The sequence below is a fragment of the Lepisosteus oculatus genome, chromosome 14, assembly GCF_040954835.1.
Source record: "Lepisosteus oculatus isolate fLepOcu1 chromosome 14, fLepOcu1.hap2, whole genome shotgun sequence".
Classification (NCBI taxonomy): Eukaryota; Metazoa; Chordata; class Actinopteri; order Semionotiformes; family Lepisosteidae; genus Lepisosteus; species Lepisosteus oculatus.
Genome location: NC_090709.1, coordinates 53,961,468 through 53,976,807, shown reverse-complemented (window position 1 = coordinate 53,976,807; position 15,340 = coordinate 53,961,468). Strand labels below are relative to the sequence as shown.

The 15,340-nt window shown below is 50.2% G+C and overlaps 3 non-coding genes across 3 annotated transcripts; 2 read left to right on the top strand and 1 right to left on the bottom strand.

Annotated features, from left to right (window-relative positions):
* Positions 1 to 12,593: 12,593 nt before the first annotated feature.
* On the top strand, positions 12,594 to 12,665 carry trnah-gug (transfer RNA histidin (anticodon GUG)). Its single transcript has one exon. It is a non-coding gene; the product is annotated as a tRNA-His (tRNA).
* Positions 12,666 to 13,239: 574 nt separating this feature from the next.
* trnav-aac (transfer RNA valine (anticodon AAC)) lies at positions 13,240 to 13,312 on the bottom strand. The gene has a single exon. It is a non-coding gene; the product is annotated as a tRNA-Val (tRNA).
* Positions 13,313 to 14,956: 1,644 nt separating this feature from the next.
* On the top strand, positions 14,957 to 15,028 carry trnad-guc (transfer RNA aspartic acid (anticodon GUC)). The gene has a single exon. It is a non-coding gene; the product is annotated as a tRNA-Asp (tRNA).
* The last annotated feature ends 312 nt before the right edge of the window (positions 15,029 to 15,340 follow it).

Here is a 15,340-nt window from a genome sequence, read left to right as displayed (position 1 = left end):
TATTCAGGGGCTATTCAGGGGCCAATGCTATTCGATGTGAATTGAATGCTATTCAACTCGCCAATGCTATTCAGGGGTGGAAAAGGGTGGAGCCGTGTGTGTCTTTTGTTCAAAGACACCCCCATCTCAGAGCCGGAAGTACAGGCCTTCCTCCCGCAGGTCCACAAAGATGTTATTTTTTAAGAAGATCCTGCGAAAGTCGGCCATCCGCCTCTCAGCCCTGCAGTAGGCCAGGCTGAGAGAGAAGCAGTCCTTCACCCTGGCAATGCACAGCCTGACAAGGTCTGGCTTCAGGCCATTGTACATCATGAGGTTCCTCCTCTCCCAGACAGCTGTCCTCGTTAGGCTGAGGAGGAGGTTCACTAAAATGGCGTTAACCCCTCTCAGACCCGCGGTACCCAAAGAAGAACAGCTCTTTCCAGGGCACCCCGTCAAGAACAGCTCCTCGAACAGAGCGAAACAGGCCATCCAGCAGATCTGTCAAGTACGCCCTGGCTCGAGCTGGGGGAAGATCTTACCCCAGAACACCTCTGAGACCGGCACTCTGAAGCGTTTCGCCACCATCAGCCTGTAGAACATGCTGGTGGTGAACCCCAGGAGGTCCACCCCACGGTCCCCCCACTTCACCCTCAGCTCTGGCCAGGCCGGGCCTGCTGCCCCGTCTTGTAGATGGAGCTTCTCCAGCCAACTGTCCGGGAGACCGAGTTTGAGCTGCTCGTAATCCTGACGGATCTTACTGACAGGCAGCTCGTCGTCGACCTCTCGCACAGCGTCGACAATAGCCTGGGTGGGCAGAAATCCGTCCTTTACTTCATAAAGAAGATCCTTGACCTTGGATATGCCAGCCTCGTAGAGCTGCCTGTTCCATCGAGACACCAGCAGGGGGTCGAGGAACAGAGGCTGTTCCAGAATCTGGGCCCGGGTCTCCAGCGTGTAGGAGACATGCTGGGACATGAACTACCCCCTCGCCAGCAGGACCTCCCTGTAAAAGGAGGGCAGATGTTTTATCAACCCCGGAGTCAGCCTCACCAAGAGAGTCTCCTGCCCCAAGCCCCCGCAAGTCTCGAGGTAGCTTCCCATACCAATCTTCCAAATGCTGACATTATCCAGGTCAAGGAACTTCTTCACTACTTTCAGCCTAAAGCTTTTCAGCTTCAGGCCTACATCACACAGCTTCAGCCCACCCCTGGAGATTTTCCCAATGAGGGTGTCATGAGTGACCAGCGGAGGCTTCCCCTCCCACACGAATCCCACCACCAGTTGCCTAATCTCATTCTCTACCCGTTCAGGAAGAGGCATCACAGACAGTGGGTACCACAAGAGGGACAGGCACAGTGTGTTAACGAGCAGGACCCTTCCCTTTAGGGTCAGGGACCTGTGTCTCCACCGATTGAATTGGCCCTCATCTTAATGAGCTTCTCCTTCCACAGGAGAAGCCCAGTGGCCTGCTCATCAGCGTTAATGTAGACGCCAAGGACCTTCAGGTGACCCGTCTCAACCCTGAAAGGGTAGCCGAAGAGCGGGGCAAGGTCTGCCCTCCCCACCGGCATGACCTCAGACTTCTCCAAGTTTACCTTGGCGCCCGAGGCAGCGCAGTAGGCCTGCACAACCTCTAAAATGGCCGAGATCTCCGCCACCTCTGCCAACGTCAGTCTGGTGTCGTCAGCATATTGGTAGATCAACGAGGTGGCGGTGCCCCCAGGCAAGGTCACTGGAAAGAAGCTCGTGAGGGAACCATTCACCTTGACACAGCTCACGATCCCCTTGTACACGAGCCTCACCCAGGAGATGAAGGCCTCGCCGAAGCCAAAGCTCTTCAAGACCTCAAACAGGAAGGAATGCTCCACCCTGTCGAAGGCCTTCTCCTGGTCCAGTTTCAGGACGTATCCACCCCTCGGCTGCTCCCGCATAAGGTCCACAACATCTCTGATGGAGCACACAGTCTCCGCGATGTCTCTCCACTTGACGCAGTAGGTCTGCGAAGGCGACAGGATCCTGGGCAGAACCTTCCCGAGCCTGAGGGAGAGAACACGAGTTAGTATCTTATAGTCTGTGTTCAACAGACTGATCGGGCGAAAGTTTTTCAAAAGGGAGGGATCCCCCTGCTTTTTGTAGACAAGAGAGATCACCCCCCTTCTCATAGATGGGGTCAGAGCGCCGGTCCTGGCAATCTCCTGGAACACCTCCAGAAGGAGGGGCCCCAGGGACTGCTGAAAGTGTCTGTAGAGCTTGGAGGAGAGCCTGTCCCACCCAGGGCTCTTGTTAGGAGACGAGCCCCGAAGTGCTTCAAGCACTTCCTCCAAGCTCAGCGCACTGTCACAGAGCTCACAATCGCTCTGTGACAGGCGGGTACTCACCCAAGCCAGCATGGCCCGGGTCTGCTGCTCATCCACCCCTTCGGACCAGAACAAGGCACTAACGGCCTCGGGGGCAGAGAGCCGCACACCGTCCTCTCCCACCAGCTCCTCGATGAAGGAGCTGCGCTGCCTCTCCTGCTCCAGGCCGAAAAAGAACCTCGTGCTCTTCTCGCCCTCGGCCAGATACTGGGCTCTGCTGCGCACCCTGGCTCCTCTCCACTTCTCATCCTCCAGGGCTTGCAGCTCACCCCTCAGCTCCAGCAAGAGCTCGCAGCCCCCGCCTTGATCTGCCAGGAGCCCGAGCTCTGAGGCGATCCGAGCCCGAAGCTCTCTCTCCCGCCTGGCCTTCTCCCGCCCCTGGGACAGGCCATACGAGATACTGAACTCTTTGATGCCGTACTTGAGATTATCCCACCTGACCAGCTTTTCTGACCTATACAGGGGACATTGCAGCTGCTGCCGGATTAGGTCTTCTATGCCCTGACAGAATTAAGCCTCCCCCAGGAGCGCGTTATTAAAGCACCAGAGGCCGGGGCCCCGGTCCTCCTGTGCCCCTGCTACAGAGAAGTGAAGCACAGCATGGTCGCTCAGGGTCGTGAACACATACCGCATCCGGCTCAGGCACGGGAAGAGACTCATGTGCCCCAGCAACAGGTAGATCCGGCTCTGTCTCAAGACACCTTCAACGACCTGCCGCCGAAAAAAGTCCCTCCGCGCACCATAAGCCTGACACCACGCATCCACGAACCCGTGAGCCTCCGCACTGCGCTCCAGGAAGCTGCGAGCAGCGCTGCTCTTAAAGGTCATCCCAACCGCGACATCGAGCGCACTCAGTGCACAGTTAAAATCTCCGACGACCAGCCCTGGCTGCTTGAAGAAGGCGAGCCGCTCAGCTTCCCCATTGGGGGCGTAGATGTTGCTCAGCAGCACGGACTGTCCCAGAAACCCGAGACAGACCTGCAGGAGCCGGCCGTCCGTGTCGCGGTGCAGGAGCCTTACGCTCTCGTACACTCCCCTCCTCACCAGCACGGCCACCCCCCCTCCTGCACAGGCCGGAGGCGTTGCTGTAAAACAGCTCCCAGTCCCACTGTGCTCTCACCTTCCGGACACACTCCTCGTCCCAGAAGGTCTCCTGGAGGCAGACAACATCCGTCCGCCCCAGCGGAGCCAACACTGCCCTCAGCTTCGCTCTGTCCCTCAGCTTGTTGGCATTTAAAGAGGCGAAAGATGCCATCACGTATATGGCCGGGAAAGAGTGAAGTTAATTCTCCGGCCCGCACAACAGTTTCCCCGCCCTTTCTGCAACATTCTCATTGCCAACACTTGCTGCTTCCTCCCCACCTCCTGTCTCCGCCACCGCAGAGACATCAGGGATGGGTCTGCGGACAACTCTTGAATTGGGCTTGAGGTTGGGCTGAGGCCTGACGTGGTGCCACTGGATCCTGGCTTCGAGGGCCCAGGCGGTTGTACCCCGGCTCGCCCACTTCCCTCCCCCTCCTCCCTGTCCTCCCTCTCCACCCCATCCATCTCCACCACCTCCCCTTCCCCCTCCATCTCCATGCTCTGTAATTCCCCCTCCTCTGTCCCTGCCCCATCCATCTCAAGACACCCATCCTCCATTCCTTCTTCCACCACTTCCCCTACCTCTCCTCCCACGACCATATCCAACTCCCCTTCCTCAGTCTCTGCCAACGGTGCCTGCCAGAGTATTGAAGAGGCTCCCTCACCTGGCAGGGTGTCTTGTGGCCACTGCAGGGCAACCGGGCGCTTCCCCTCAGGCTCCTCTGGGTCCTCGGGCATCTCTTCGTTTGGGCCTATGTCCACCTTGCCAGGGTCTTGTCGCCGTTGCCGCTGCTGCTTGGTCACACGCCTCGCAGCAGCGCCTTTGCTGACCCCAGCAGGCATCTCATCCCCTGGCCCAGAAGAGGGCCCTGCTGGCTCACCGGTAAGCTGGGGAACCGCTGACGGTGATGGTGGAGGTGGTGGTGGTGGTGCCGTCGCCTCCTCCCTCTGCCTCTCTCCCTGCACAGGCTGGGGTGTCATAAGCCTTACTGGTACGCTGAGGGGCCGCCTCTGGTGGTGGTGGTGCCCGTAGGATCTCAGCTGCACCACGCTGCACCACCGCCTGTTGTGGAGCAACCTCCCTCCGCTTCTCTTGCGGCACAGAGTGGGACGCAACAGGTTTGTTAGGGCAACGGGGCACCCCCGCTGGTGGAGATGCTGGCTGGTCCCCGGCTCCTCTCTGCTGCGCTGTACCCAGGATCAGGCATGCTCAAGGGGGTGTGGCCACAAGTGAGCGCAAGCCTCACAGGCTCCCTTCTTATAGAGAGGACAGCTCCGTCACCTCTTTTACGACGGTCCTTTTTTTCCCTTGCGTTTTTCTCTTCTTCCCACGTTCTCTCTCTTCACTGCCTTCGTCCCCACTCTATTTCACTTCAGTCTTTCACTTGTAGCGGCAATGCTTGTTAATAAGACAGAATTAAGTGTTGCTGTGCTTTTCCAAATGAGGCCCCATCTCTCTGCTCATCTCTGTGGTGCAGCCACAGAGAAACTATTCATGCAGGCTGATTTAAAGATGTTTTCTTTTGTTAAGGGACAGCTCCCAAATGGGGATGCACTTAGGTAAGCCTGGCTATCATGATCAATGGTCATCCATTGGCGCCTATCTGTCTAGGGTGTGCCAGATGGACATCTGGACTGCATTCCTAAGTGTCAGTAGTAAGTGACTCATATCTCACCTTGATCAACCAATCAGGGACTGGTAGGGCTGAGTAACCCACGTGGGACTCTGATGTTCATGGAACTTTCAGCCAATGAACGAGCTGAAGTTCCTCCAGGTAAAAACAGGCAACACAATGACTGGAGATGTGCAATAGATAAGAAATCATAAAGAGGTAGATGGTGATGGTGTAGGTGTGGTCCGAGGGGGATGGCTAAATGTGTTCGCCAGTCTCACTGCTTGTGGATAGAAGCTATTGAAGAATCTTGTGGTAAGTGTCCGTATGCTCTTATATCTCTTGCCTGAGGGCAGTGGGGTGAAGAGCTCATGCCCGGGGTGGTGACTGTCCTCTGTGATGGCCAGAGATTGTTCCTTGGAGATTACCATCTGCTGATAAGATATGATCACAATATTGACCATATACAATTTCTTGCATAAGGAATTCATATTTTGCATACACCGATCTCCCCGGAGTCCCAAGTGATTCTGGTTTTGGAAAGCTAAAGGACAATGAGCTTCACGATACCAGGGGGACAGTGGGTGGTCAAGTCTCCCCTAAACAATGTCTCTTGTAAGATTATGATGTCAGTGCATTTAATAATGTTGTTGAACTCTCTTTAGCCAAAATACAGAGGAGCCCAGACCCAGAATGTTACACATACTGACAGAGAGTGATCTCATTATGTGTGTTTGGATTTTAACAACTATTATTATTGTTTGCTAGAACCAAAACAATCTATGTTAAACATTTTCATCTTCAGCCAAAAATACAAACCTGTGTACGTAGTGTGGTACAGGTTCTTGTCCAATCCTGCTCTTGGTACAGGTTGGAGGGTTGCACCGATTCTGAGTCTTGTTAGCTGGTATGGATGGGTTTGGGGGTGTTGATACCAGAGTGGTCCAGGAGGGGGGTGCAGGTGTCTCGGGGGCATTCTTGTTTTTCTATGAGTTCAGGTTGATTCTGTTGGTTCTGTCACGAATCTCCCTCAAGCAGGCAAGCGCTCCCGCATTCCCTCAAGCTCTCCCCGTACCAAACGTGCAAGTGTCAATCAGTCCTCTACTTAAACCCTCATCTGTCCCCCGGTCATTGCTCACGATTGAGATTCTCTCCCGGAGCTTACCTACTAACTACGCCTTTGCCTTACTACGACTTCTCATCTGGACCTCGACCCCGCTTTTCCGACTTCGCTTTAGCCACTCGATTTTGTACCTTCGCCTGTTTTACGCTTTCTCGGATCCTGACCCCAGACTGTCTCTTCGTTTACGTCTCTGCCTTCTGAATCTACACCGACACAACTTCTACGACTTCCCGGACTTCGACCCCTGCCAGTCCATCGACTACGCCTTCGCCTGTCGATTCTGTGCCTATGCCTGTACTACGGCTTCCCGGACTCGGACCCCTGCCTGTTTACTCCGACTACGCCTGCGTCTCGCTCCAACCTTACCAAGGGCACCGCATTGGATCCCTATCCTCAGCAGTCAGCCCCTGCGTGACAGGTTCTGAGTGTCTTGGTTACATCTGTTTGTGTGTATAGATGAAAAAGCTATTGAAGAGCACCCCCACACCCCCCCACCCGTCTCGGTGGAAGTTGCCATGTTCAAAAAATCCTAAAAAGATAATTAAAGTTGCACACAACAAAGCATGACTGTGAAAGGTCAGGAGGCCTGCCCCTTCACATTAAAAAATAAAGAAATATTCCACAACTCAAAGCGAGGTTGTATAAGGTTAGGGGAAATGTCTGGTGTAAAACACCTGGTTGCAGCACTGTGGCTGTTGTGCTTGAAGAGCTATTGACTCATGAATAGCACCCCCCCAATCCCCATGTACTGCCTGTCTAATGGTGCCATATTGAAAAACTAAAATTCTTATTAAAAAAATAAATAAAGGGGCCACAGCCACAGCAAGGTTGTATGAGGTTAGGGGACCTGTGTGGTGTGTAACACACTTCGTTTCAGCAGTGTGGCTGTTGTATTTGAAATGCTATTGAGCCATGAAGTCGACCCACCTATGGCACTATATTACCTGTAGTGTTATCTTCAGAAAATCATTACAAAATAAAGAAAGTGGCCACAGCCACAGCAAGGTTGTATGAGGTTTGGGGGCCTGTCTGGTGTGTAAAACACTTGGGTACAGCCGTGTGGGTGCTGTATTTGAAATTCTATTGAGCCATGAAGACGACCCACCCGTCCCAGTGTATTACCTGTAGTGTTATCTTCAGAAACTCATTACAAAATAAAGAAAGGGGCCACAGCCACAGCAAGGTTGTATGAGGTTCGGGGGCCTGTCTGGTGTGTAAAACAAGTGGGTACAGCAGTGTGGCTGCTATATTTGAAATGCTATTGAGCCATGAAGAAGACCCACCTACCCCAGTGTGTTACCTGTAGTGTTATCTTCAGAAAATCATAAAAAAATAAAGGTTCCATAACCCTAAAAAGCTGGGAATAGTCAGATGACCTGCTTAGTGTGCAAAACACTTACCTGCAGCATTGTGGGTGCTGTGGTTTAAATGCTATTGGTTTGTGAACAGAATACCCCTATCCCAGTGCATTGTGCCACATTAAATAAAAGCAAGAGAAAAAGAGATTCAGAACACAAAGCTGTGTCAGTGTTCTGTGTAAAAAGTCGGTATGAACATCATGGGAGCTGTTTTTAATAAGCTGCTGAGTAAAGATTATTTTAATCTTCCTGCTGTCAGTAGTATTGTGAATATAGTTGACCCTTACCTGAATGAAAACAGGACGTAAAGGAAGGGTTTCAGAAATCAAACAAAGCTTTATTCCCGTGCTTACAGTCTGGGTAATGGGAGACTGCGCTGTTCTGCTTCCTATGGTCATATATGGGTTTTTCGCATGAAGCCGTATTGAACAGTATTTCTCGCGTTGTGAACGTGTGCACACAGCGGTCCCCCGGGTTCCAGTTCGTGCGTAATTACGCATCGATGAAAAACCGGAGGTTTAAAAAAAGATAATTAGCTCACTGATAGTTTGATGTAAAGGCTGTGGAAATATCCACAAGTCGTGGTCTTTAAAATGCATTTGGTTTGACGGCGTTCTGTGCTTCCATTGCGAAGATATGGACAAAAGAATATTCGTGCATGGTCAAAAAAATGTCATAAAATCGAAAAAGTAAAGGCTGAGAAAGCATCCACAATGTATTTTATACACAAAACAAGCATTCTCGCAACTCTAAGAGGTTTCGTGAAAGCGCTACAGGCGTGCCAAAATCGTTTTCGAACTTCGAGCTAACTTCCCAGTGGGCAAAAGACGTATAATATACGTCTATTAAACGTATACCTTAGACGTCTAAATGTGGTCTACAATTCGTCTAGAATGAAATTCTAATATACGTCTAAAGTTATACGTCAGTTATACGTCTATGCTTAGACGTTCATTATACATAAATGGTTGGAGTTCTATTATACAGATAAATTTAGAGGACTATTATACATATATGGTTGGAGTTCCGGATAACTTTAGAGGTCTATTATACGGATAACTTTAGAGGACTATTATACGTATATGGTTAGAGGTCTATTATACGTATAACTTTAGAGGTCTATTATACATATATGGTTAGAGGTCTATTATACGTATAACTTTAGACGTCTATTATACGTATATGGTTAGAGGTCTATTATACGTATAACTTTAGACGTCTATTATACGTATATGGTTAGAGGTCTATTATACGGATAACATTAGAGGTGTATTATACATCAAAGATAGATTTTATAGGTGTAGAAACAAGTAAACCAAGCCAATGATTAGGTTTAGAAATTTATTCTGAAAATACACATTCACACCTGAAACATACGTATTTCAAATTATACATTGTATACAATCAATCAACAATCAACATATGGGCAATAATCATAAAAAACACAACTAGTCTTAAACTTCAGCTACAAATTCTGGTAACATGGCAATATACAGTATAGTAATGACAAACACAAAACTAATTACATTAACACACTAACTCAAAACCACATTTTGATTCAAATATACATTTTAAAATGTACAACTTCTATATTTCCAAGAAAAAAATATTACAATGGAAGTTAAGACGATTTTTGTCCACTATTTGCAAACCCTGTCTAATTCTCCTAACAGTTAGAACCAAAAAGCTATTATTTTCAGAGTCCAGATCTCCTGGCCCCCTGCCTTGCATATGCATTCTTCAAGTAACACATTGCGTGCTCCTTTATTTCTTTTTCTGTTGATGTAGGGTGGGAATTCAGCACCGCAGCTAGGAGAAAATTATATAATATTACTTCCCAAATAAATGATGATTAATATCTTCTTTAGTATAATCTAAAAAATGAACGGTTTACTAAGCTCAAAGCTGAAATAAATGTATAAAATTTGGCTTGCATCATAGCAGTTGAGCAATAAAGTCTGTCCTAATTAAAGAGTACCCAAAGTTTGAAAGTACAACATAGAATAAGAATAAGAGAAACGGGAAAACGATTTTGTGTCATCTTCCCCATTCACACTATTTTATGTGCCATTTTTTTGCTTATCACGTACTATTTTAATCAAAATAATATTAAGAAAGATCTGTATGTATTCAGATAGTATTATTATTGTTCACACTTACTCGTCAAAAGAGGATTGCTGAAATATTTGCAGATATACTTCTACGTTTGAAAAACGTGTCCAAAATGGTGACCAACGAATACTAGCAATGCATTGTGGTATATAACCGGAAAATATGCTGGGTTCGATATTTTCTCAACGTATGCGTTTATTAATGTTGTCGATATTATGGTTGAAATTTAACATTGATAATACATCGCGGCTATGTGCCCCCTGCTATGAGCTGATGTGCAATTTTAACGCATGCAGTTAGTAAGGATCGGTCACTGTTGTATGGTATTATATATAATGACATTATGGAATAGGATGGGGACAGGCCTGGCATCACGGGGGGGAGGGGGGAATGTCGCCCCTTCAGTTTTGGGCAAAAAGATTTACCTAACTTAATTTGCGCCCTAAAAAAATAGTTGTACTTTGTCAATGGTCAGACAACACTAAATGACACGAACAGTCACTCAGTCTGTTTGATGGGCAGGAGGGCTATCCGTCCAGGAACTGCACATATCAGTGTCGTTATTGAGTGTCAACATTACGATCCTGTTTGCTCAGGTGGACCGATTCCTTGCAGTAGTTTATCATTATACTTAAAATCGTTATATAACTAGGACTAGTTATAGCAGTCTGTGCTTTCTGTTGGTTTTACAACATTTTTTTCTTAACGATTCAGAACGTCCATGTAGCTGCAAAAATGAACGCTTATGGTACTTTTCGCTCCAGGCTATACAAAACGTGAGAGTGACGAAAAATGTGAAACTGAACTTCATCGCAAATAGCAGATTGCTAGTCGTTGTCTTCTATCATGAAGCACTAATCAATGGCATAGCTGCGAGATTTCATTTGGGTAGCTGCACCGTACAGCTCCATTTCAACCGAAATATCACTCCCCCCTCAGAATTTCAGACGCCCCCCTACAGATTTTTCCCCGGGCACCGCGCACTGATGGGGGACGGGGTGTCCAGGAAATGGTATCAACTTTTGTCAAGAAAATAAAAATAGAAACTCTATAGGCACTCAAACATTTTACTGTTTTTTTTCAGGCAGGTGGCAAGACCCCCTCAGCAAAACCCTTGTATGCCAAGCTGTGGGCATTGATTCGTCGAATATACGTATATTTACGGCGAAATTACGGCTATACGTATATATACGTCGCCTCGACGTATAATCAACGTCGAATTGCAACCGTAAAATCGACGACATGAATAAACGCATATATAACGTCGAAAACACATCTAACACAGTGCCTGAGGCTTTTTACTGTATGTATCGTGTGTGCCGCAACTAGGAGTATACGGCACTCTGCACAGTGCACGAAGTAAATTATTTTGGCAGTAATTCATTTATTATATTTACTATATTTATTATACACGTGTAAATTAATTACTGCCAAAATAATTTACTTCGTGCACTGTGCAGAGTGCCGTATACTCCTAGTTGCGGCACACACGATACATACAGTAAAAAGCCTCAGGCACTGTGTTAGATGTGTTTTCGACGTTATATATGCGTTTATTCATGTCGTCGATTTTACGGTTGCAATTCGATGTTGATTATACGTCGAGGCGACGTATATATACGTATAGCCGTAATTTCGCCGTAAATATACGTATATTCGACGAATCAATACCCACTGGGTCCGCACGGCAGTCGACTCGACATCAGGAAGCACATTGAAGTGAAAGCAGGAAGCGCTGCGACATGCACTGTGCAGATCCCGCCACACTAAGAGGTGAGTGGGTCTGTTCGATGCACAAAGAACGCTTTGAGAAGCGTCAAAGGCAAGTCATTCCGAGTTGGTCGTTTGTGTTTTCCGTTCAGACGCGAAATGCTGAAATGATCTCTCGGCTCCTCGGTTGTCATTTCTGCTCCATAAAGGAATCACAGCACGCGTCGGCTTCCAGCACGGTGGGTCGGGACACGATGCCGGGGGTCGGAGAGAGCGATGTCTTCCTCGTTAGTATAGGACCTGTCACCTGTCCCCACCTGTCACGCGGGAGACTGGGGTGCATCAGGACGCGCCTTGAAGTGAAAGCAGGATGCGCTGTGACATGCACTGTGCAGATCCCGCCACACTAAGAGGTGGGTCCAGTGGGTCTGTTCGATCACAGCGCTAGGCGAATCCCCAATCCCCTTTTGTGCCTGGCGACAAAAGATGTCTGTTTCCGCCTGGTTTCGAACCGGGGACCTTTCGCGGGTGAGGCGAACGTGATAACCACTACACTACGGAAACGGTGGTAAGACGTGCCCAGCGGCCCAGCCCTGAGCTTCGCCAATGCGATTCAGCTGCTTCCAGTGCCTTTATTGGAGTGCGCTGATGGACCGTGCTCTCTCTCCAGAGACCAGCACGCCTGTCATGGACGGAGCAGGAAAGGCGGCGCCACATTCTACAGCCCTCTCCACGCAATCGACGAAATCGGGCTACTGAAGTGGAGAAAATCGCCTCTCCAGAAAGTGCAAATATCATCTTGGAGACTATAAATCCTATTGCCGAAGGTCAGCCCTGTCTACCAGAGTAACCCTCCCACAGCGATGATCAGCTCGTCTCACACGCGAGAAGTTTCGGTTGGAAACAAGCGCCCCCTCTTCTCGCACGTTTTGCACGTTCGAGTAGTTTTAATGCGGCTCTTTCGTACACGGTGCTGATCTTTTGGAAAGCAGGAGGCAAAACCGAGTCGAACCGCCTGGGTGAAAACCAGGAACCCTAACCGCTAGACTATATGGCAGCGAACAACCATGCTGTTCCCGGCATCATGCAAGCAAACTACATAAATATGAGAAAACACGCGAGAGAGTTGTCACTCAGAGTGTCGAAGGGTCGATGTATACTGGGGCTCAGTTGAAATGCAACGTCAGGACTTTTCCGAATTATGTCACACGAAGAGAGCACAGCCCTTTCCGCCCTGCCGCGTGTGTCTCGGTAACTCGCTGTGATCGTATAGTGGTCAGTACTTTGCGTTGTGGCCGCAACAACCCCGGTTCGAATCCGGGTCACGGCAGAATAGGGGCGTCTGCTTTTACTACTCGCACGAATGAAGGCAAAAAAAAGCCAATCGACGTGAACGAACGGCGCTTTACAGAGGAGTACTGCCTGACTGGATCGTTGATGAACGACAGAGGCCACTCCGACCTCTTCTCGGTTTTCTTCAATGACTTACTAAGGATCTTCTTCACATTCGCCCATGCAGGGGAAGCCAGTTACACCAAAGCAAACGCAGGAAAGTGCATTTCAAGCAGAGACCAGGAGGGACTTGTTTACACCGAGAGTGGGCGGAGAATGGAACAATGCGCCCAGCCCTGTTGCTGGAGCCGATTCTTGATGAGCTCTTGGGCTCACTAAGAGGCCCCCGCTGGATGCTAATCTTTCTGTTGTTCTTGCAGGTCCTGCGCTGCTTTTGAGCCGACAGAGCTCGACCTGGTCTGTCGGCACAGCCCAATTGCAAATGATCGGCTCCGCGTACAGAAGGAACGTGCGTTTGGTACAAGAGTGCACGAAGGCACCGGAAATACATTGGGAACAAATGACCGGTCGCTCAAGACCTCTGTGAAGTACAGGAGCGTGCAAAACGAGGCTGTTTCCGCCCGGTCTCGAACCGGGGACCTTTCGCGTGTTAGGCGAACGTGATAGCCGCTACACTACGGAAACCTGTAGGGACTGCTGCTGGTGTCTCGCTTGCGTTTCGGGCTGAGAAAGGGACGCGTCACTTTAGGAAGGGGGCGCTGGAGAGAGGAACAAAGGGCGCGATGAAACAAAATGCCGAAACCCGGGATCGGGATTGTGTTTTCCGTTCAGACGCGAAATGCTGAAATGATCTCTCGGCTCCTCGGTTGTCATTTCTGCTCCGTAAAGGAATCACAGCACGCGTCGGCTTCCAGCACGGTGGGTCGGGACACGATGCCGGGGGTCGGAGAGAGCGATGTCTTCCTCGTTAGTATAGGACCTGTCACCTGTCCCCACCTGTCACGCGGGAGACTGGGGTGCATCAGGACGCGCCTTGAAGTGAAAGCAGGATGCGCTGTGACATGCACTGTGCAGATCCCGCCACACTAAGAGGTGGGTCCAGTGGGTCTGTTCAATCACAGCGCTAGGCGAATCCCCAGTCCCCTTTTGTGCCTGGCGACAAAAGATGTCTGTTTCCACCCGGTTTCAAACCGGGGACCTTTCGCGTGTGAGGCGAACGTGATAACCACCCCAGGGACGGTTAGATCCTCGAACCAGGGACCTTTAGATCTTCAGTCTAACGCTCTCCCAACTGAGCTATTTCGGCAGTGCGCAAAGCCCACAGCCACCTGCTCCAGCCTTCCTGTGTTGTGGCATGAGCGCACCAAGAGTAGCGGGAGAGTGTTGCAGGAACGTCACTCAGAAGGAAAGCCACCCAGCTGCGCCCTCTGAGCTCTGTCCAGCGCATCTTCCTCGCATGGACTCCTGCCTGCGACGGGCAGGAAACAATTAGCAAGAACAGAACGACACGCCATGGGTGTCTCATGACCGCACCTTAGGTTGTGACACGTGCAGGTGTGAGGGGTTGCCGGGCTACTTTGGAGCAGAGCTTGGGCGGAGGGGGGGCGGGAAAGCAGACAAAGAGGTGACACCTCAAGGTCTGCACGATCACAGCTCTCCGCCGCCCCAGGCTTCCGCTCGATAAGCTACTGGACACACCCGCCCCTCCTCACACAGACCGTGGAAAAGCCCCCGAGTGGGAGGGCTCGCTCTTCCTCCCAGGAGCTCTTGGACACGACGCCCAGACAGGGCGCGGGGAGCCGCCGCCTGCAAACACGGCTCCAGGCAGGACTCCACTCCGCAGGAGCCGCAGAGCAGAGGAGATGAGGGCAGCTTAGCTCCTGTGCAGAGACCTGAGCTGTTGTTGCTGTGGATGCTGTCTTTTCTGCACTCGGGGTAGGAGTGAATGTTGAGTTGCACTTAGAAATGAAGCAGAGCACTTCAACGGCACGGGTGTGTGTGTGTGCGCCCTGGTGATTCTGGGAGACAGATCGAACCTGGGCTAAAAGAGAGGGGGCTTAGCCCTCTTCCATTTGCTAGTTCAAAGTTGTACAACCCCTTTGTATCTGCTAGGCGGCGCAGTCGTCGTGCACAAAGAACACTTTGAAAAGCGTCAAAGGCAAGTCATTCCGAGTTGGTCGTTTGTGTTTTCCGTTCAGACGCGAAATGCTGACATGATCTCTCGGCTCCTCGGTTGTCATTTCTGCTCCGTAAAGGGATCACAGCACGCGTCGGCTTCCAGCATGCTGGGTCGGGACACGATGCCGGGGGTTGGAGAGCGCGATGTCTTCCTCGTTAGTATAGTGGCAAGTATCCCCGCCTGTCACGCGGGAGACCGGGGTTCGATTCCCCGACGGGGAGTAGCTTTTCTTTCACCTCCTTAGAGAAATGACTGCCTTTCACTTCTCTGTTTTCTTTCACAGCGTCGTGCACCTTTTCATTGCTCTCGCTTTCAGAGCCTCCGCACGGCAGTCGACTCGACATCAGGAAGCACATTGAAGTGAAAGCAGGAAGCGCTGCGACATGCACTGTGCAGATCCCGCCACACTAAGAGGTGAGTGGGTCTGTTCGATGCACAAAGAACGCTTTGAGAAGCGTCAAAGGCAAGTCATTCCGAGTTGGTCGTTTGTGTTTTCCGTTCAGACGCGAAATGCTGAAATGATCTCTCGGCTC